Raw genomic sequence first — 6,000 nt, 5'->3', positions numbered from 1 at the left:
CCATAAATAAAAATATTGTTATTAAAAAAATACAATTTAGTGTCACGGAGGCAGATCACTTCCACTACCTACAACTGCAATACTGGCTTTTGATCCCAAGAATGAAACATGGGCCCCTAGACCCCTCACCCCCTTAGAAAAGTATCTACTGTATTGCACCGGGAACAGCTATGCCATATCACAGATATAAAAAAAACTGAACACGAGAGGGAAAGACTCAGCATTACCTTCCCCCAACGGGCCTGGGAGAGAGAGCTGGGCATAACTCTAGATCAAGAACAAGGGGGAGAAATAGTGGACCCACAAACAACTTTGCATCACACACAGGGGGCAGAAAATCTCTCTTGAAGATCCTCTATAGGTGTCACTATGCTCCAGCGAGCCTGGCAAAAATGAGAGGTGGGAGGAGTCCGATGTGGTGGAGATGGTGTGGCGAGGAGGGTTCATTGACACATAGTCTGTGGTCATACCCCGCACTGAGGCACTTATGGACTCTGGAGGATGGGCCTGAGGCAAGTGGAAGCTATTATTCATGCGCCTCTGGGCTGCTGCCAGTAGGTGATATAATGCTATGTCGCCTGGTCTCAGACATAGTCCCATTGTATGGACCGAGGGACCGACTGATCTCCCATATGCTAATAGCAGCAAAACATATGATCCCAGGATTGTGGGGCCAGGGTGGCCCACCCGAGGGAAGAAATGCTTGGCTAGACTATCCAAACAGGGTCAGAGAAGGAATTCACCGAGCAATGGAGACAACTGATCACTTATTTTAGCAAAGCCTACAAAGAACTTTCTTGCCCTAAGAGACTGTGATTATTAAACATCCTCAATGGCTCCAAATTGGACAGGTAATATTCGGCGATATGCCATCCAAAATACGCAGCCGGAAACCTGACTCCATTATACAGATTGAGGAGGGGAGTACTGACCAAATGGACTCGAAGAAGGACCAAGGAACTATAGACGCTGGGAGCCAGCGGAGTGTTTGTTTTGGGGAGCGGGGGAAGGGATTGTTTGTTCTTTCTTAACAACACTGCATATCTTATGATGGTATCCCAGCCTGGTCAAGAGGCGTGGGCCCCAAGATGGATGCAGAAGTTAAAAGTCAATAAAAATGTACTTGAACGTAAAAACATAAATACTAAACTTCTATAAATACGCAAAGACCTCATTCCTTCCAAAAGAGCATTATCAAAGCTTGTTAGCATTCCTTTAAGTATTACATAGCAAAACCATATTTTGTCCTATTCTATACCAGAGAATTTTTAAGTGGGTAACTGACAACATTGCTCTTAATTGGCAAGCCAGGAGACGATGCTGACATTTTTGTAAGACTTTCATTCTAAGGTAACATTTTTGGAAGCCAGAGGTGAACAGATGTTTATTCACCTGCAACCATTTGTTCTGAATGGGTAGCCATTAGACTTTTAGAATATGTTGTTTCCAGATTTTCAAGCAAAAAAGACTTGCGCATGATTTTCCTCAAAGTGCCAAGGGCTTCCCTAGATTACTTGAGGCGGCCAGAAATCACAAAGTCTTCACAGTTCTGTTGTTTTATAAGCATGAAGTCGACATAGAATCATCTGAAAAGGAATTTTGAGGATAAACATCATTCATGCCCAATTGAAGGACCGCAAATCTACACGTGCTTATTCATGTTTGCTATCCCTTAATTCACAAGTCTCAGGGAATAAATATCTCAGCCTCCCTGTGCTCCTGAAATGCACCACGAGTTCTTTAGAAACTTCATGAAGAAACATGGGAGATCTACCTGCTAGGGCTCTTAGATCTGAAACCCTCTCTCTTGCGGTGGTGCCTGTGGTGAAGAAGGCCCGGACTGGTGGACGCTCTTTTATGGGTCTGGCGCCTCAGCTCTGGAACACCCTTCCCTTGTCACTCCGCAGCACTGCCAATTTGCTTGCCTTTAGAAAGGGTCTAAAGACTTGGTTGTTTTGTCTCTAGCTTTCTGTTATTTTTTTTCTGGTTTATTCTACTGTTGTGTTGTGTGTTAGTGTCTGATCCCTGGGTTTAAAGCGCCGGGACACTCCTTTGGAGTAGCTGAGCGCTATATAAAACACCCACATAACATAACATAACATAACATCTATTTTGGCTGTTTCTCTCGGTTTGCCAAGTAGAAGCAGCACAGTCTGCCATTCCAATTAGAATCTAAAGTACAGTTCTGTAGTGTTTTCCCAAAGAAACAGGGGACTAGTGTCAGATACAATAGTTAGCAACAAACACTAGCAACAAACACATAGGCCCAGCAGTATTGATTCAGGGGAAGAAGGAATGCACTTAAACAGTCATGCTAGGCAAGTGGTATGGTAACAGTGTGCTACTCCGAGAGGCACTCTCAGCAAAATTGACTTGCAAAATTGCAAGCTGCCTGAGAAAGGGGGAGTGTTGGGACAGAAATGGCGCCTGCATGGTCTACAGGCATGCTCCCCTGCCCTGGGTGCCCATGTACATGTATCTGGTTTTTGGCCCTGGCGTGATGTAATGATATGAGTAGGTCCCGGACATGCTGGGGCTACTCCTCCGCTACAGCGAAGGAGCGTTGCCCCACTGGTGAAATGCCAGCAGGCTGAAGAAAAAATAAAATTACAATAAAACTATTTTATTGTCATTTTATTTTTCACTTCCAGTCCACGAGCCTGGGGCGGGGCGGGTCCATGTTTCAGCATCAGCAGCAGGGGAGAGAGGTGGTAGCCACTGAAAGTGCCCATGTCGGGTTGGCCGGCTGTCCAAGGCCAGCTAAACTGACATGCGCACTTTGATATCTCCAGGCTGTTCCTCCGACATATCAGAAGTTCCCAGGGGTATAGTCTCCCAGTCTTTACTGGAGCGTGAAACTGGCCTGCTCTGTCCAATCCCAGCGCTTCTCTGATGCTGGAAGTAATTGCATGAGAGAAGTGCTGGGATTGTGTGGAGAGCCTGGGAGCCTGTGCTCCTGGGGACTGTAGTGCCAGGAGCAGCGGGTCGTGGCACGGTAAGGGTGTAGAAGATCATGGGCCAGCAGCGAAAGGTAAGTGTTGAAATTAATTAAAAAATATAATAATCCCTGCGCTGCTCCTGCTGCCCTTCCAAATCAAATTGCCAGCAGCCACTGTTGTGAACATGTTCTGTATCACAGAGTGGTGCACCAAGACTGCCCTCATTTACTGACAGTGTACTACTGTTCCTGTGTTTAGCACATAGAGCAGTGGTGGTAGCATACCATGTTTTGAGAAATCCATAGCATGATCAAACCTTTTTATCTCAGCTACTGGTGTGAAGGCCGATTGTCCCATTCATGTAAAGTTCCACTTTTACGCGCTTACACAGTTTCTTGTGTTATCATCCTGAATGTGTGTTATGCTTGTCAATGTGTGTAGCATGGTGTATGGGAGTAATCCACAGTAATGGAGGCTAGTTGGATCCATTTTGGATACCACTGGCCTGGCTTTACACAACATGGAGGTGAAGGTTGTACTCCTAGACAGTGGAAGTGTATTGCTCACATTTCTGATGATGGGCCTAAGAGATCTAGACACTGAAGATAGGGGAGTGGAGACAAGGCTGCTTTAAATATTAAATTAGGCTTTTTGCTCAGTACGGAGCTGCTGATTAGTTTTCCTGCACACTCCCATTTGGTCGATGGTAAAGGTGAGGAGTGGGGATACAGACTGTGTTGTGCATGGTGAGGAAACCTTTAGGTGTGTCCTGCCTTTTGTCTTTCCCTGTGTCACGGGGGCACTGCCGGACAGGGACGGGGTGAGGACTTTAACGAGTGTTCCTTTCCACCCCGTCCACAGGACCAGTACGGACTTTAACGCGGCCTGGGCCTCCCTGGGGGCGGAGGTATCCCCTATGATGTCAGCAGTCGTCAGCCATTCAGGTACGAAGGAGGTGGACAAAAGACCGAAGCAGGAAGACAGCGGCTCGATAACCGGTGGAAGAACTGGCGTTTGGACGTTGGAGTCGAAAGACGATCCCCCCGAGACGAACAGGAAGACGGAGGAAGAAACCAAAGATCCTGGAACCCGGATGACCGAGAAGCCAGGAGGCCAACGACACCGCGATTCGCCCCGCCACACTTCAGGAGAAGTGTGGCTGGACAAGGTACGGGACCGCATACTGCGGTTTGCATTTCCACGGGGAGGGACCGGGTAGGAGTCGTTGAGGGAGGTCACGGGACTGTGTCTGTGTTTGGCTTTCTTTTTATACACTCCCGCCTCATTCTGGCAGTGTCCATTTTCGTATAGACACAGTGGGAGTCCCTGGTGAACCCTCACACCCTGCCCCCTCTTTCCACACTTAGAGTCTGGACCTGAAAGTTACCCTGTTGCATCTGTTCTTTTTTATTTCCTTTGGTTGTTGCCGGAGAAAACGTCGGGGAATCCTTGTCCTGAGGCACCGAAGCTGTGTATAATACCAGAACCGGGCAAAAACACCTCCATTCCCAAATTACCGGAACAACAGATCCTTCCACCCAAATACATCAGATGGATGTTTTGCATTTTTTTTGTTTAAGAATAAAAGAACTCACAAAGACTTAATTGGTCTAGAACTCATTCCCTAACCCCAAACCCCATCCTGCCTACGCGTTGGTGACAAGTGGCAAGCCAGATAGGAGTCAAGAGAACCACCATCTGACACAAGATGGAAAACCTTATACACCAAATGAAAGAGGGGCAAGCTAAGCTTGAATGGGCCATAGAACAGACAGCTACCCAAGCCGAGGTTGATCGCGTAGCCTTCACTGCCGCCATTCAGAGCCAGTCCGACAACTTAATGAAGATCGCGGAAGGACAGACACAGCTTATGATTGTCCTAGGGCAGGAAAGAACCACCGCCCCAACTCCAGGAACAGTCGTTCCTCTTCAGAAGTATACCCCAGGGGATGACCCTTTGGCATTTTTCTTGAACTTTGAGAGGGCTGCTAGGGCCAGCGCTTGGAACGGGGATAGGTGGCCATTCTACCTCGCCCCCCTTTTAACGGGCGAGGCTCAGGCTGCTTATCAGAAGGTGAATAAGGACAGTACAACCGCCTACGTAATGGTAAAGCAGTATATATTAGACCGTCTGGGAGTAGATGAGGACACCCATAGGCTACGATTCCGCCAAGAAAGAGGGGCCCCAGGAGACCTCCCCAAAACCTTGTTTTATAAATTAAAAGGAGCAGCCCATCTATGGCTCAAGCCACAAGAGTCCAATATGGAGGAGGTTATGAACACGACATATCTAGAGCAGTTCTGAGAAGCACTGCCCTATGGTACCCAACGTTGGTTAAAGCAACATGCTGGCCTGACTCTAGAACATGCGATTGAAATGGCTACCTCATATGCCCGAGGCCAAGGTCGCCCCTCCCTAAAAGAACCTGAAAAATCAGCCAAAACCACAACCTCAGGAAAACCAGAGAAGAAGCTCACAAAAGGGCCAGCTGATCTACCACGACCAAGGTTTTCCCGACCATACATTCCCCGGCCTCAGGTCCCCCAGTGTTATGATTGCGGAGAATGGGGACTTATAGCGCGATACTGCCGCAAGAAAAAGGAAAAGGAGGAAGAACCCATGGACTTAAGCTGTGCGCCCCATTCTCTCCTATATGCCCAAGAAACTGGCCCAGTGTTTTATGTCAGTGTGTCTACTAACGGGAGGGTTGTAAGTGCTTTGCTGGACTCAGACTGTAAGCATTCATTGGTGAGGCAAGAATTAGTCGCCCCTTCTTGTTTAGTGCCAGGGAGAACCGTTCATATTAGGTGTGTACACAGTGATGTTAAGGAGTACCCAGTGGCCAATATCTCCCTCCGTAGTGAGTCAGGGAACGAGACAGAGGTAGTTGTTGGCGACTCTTCCTGAACCTGTCATCAAAGGGATCGACAATAGAGGCTTCAGTACCCTTATATAATATGACGCCGTTAATAAAATCAAACTCCCAAGTAACACCCTTCTGACATCAGAACCCTGGGCTAGGGATACACATTTTAGGATGGCACAACTAAATGACGCTAG

This window comes from Lissotriton vulgaris, chromosome 11 (genome assembly GCF_964263255.1).
Source record: "Lissotriton vulgaris chromosome 11, aLisVul1.2, whole genome shotgun sequence".
In the NCBI taxonomy this organism is placed as follows: domain Eukaryota; kingdom Metazoa; phylum Chordata; class Amphibia; order Caudata; family Salamandridae; genus Lissotriton; species Lissotriton vulgaris.
Note: the sequence above shows the minus strand (reverse complement) of the source record.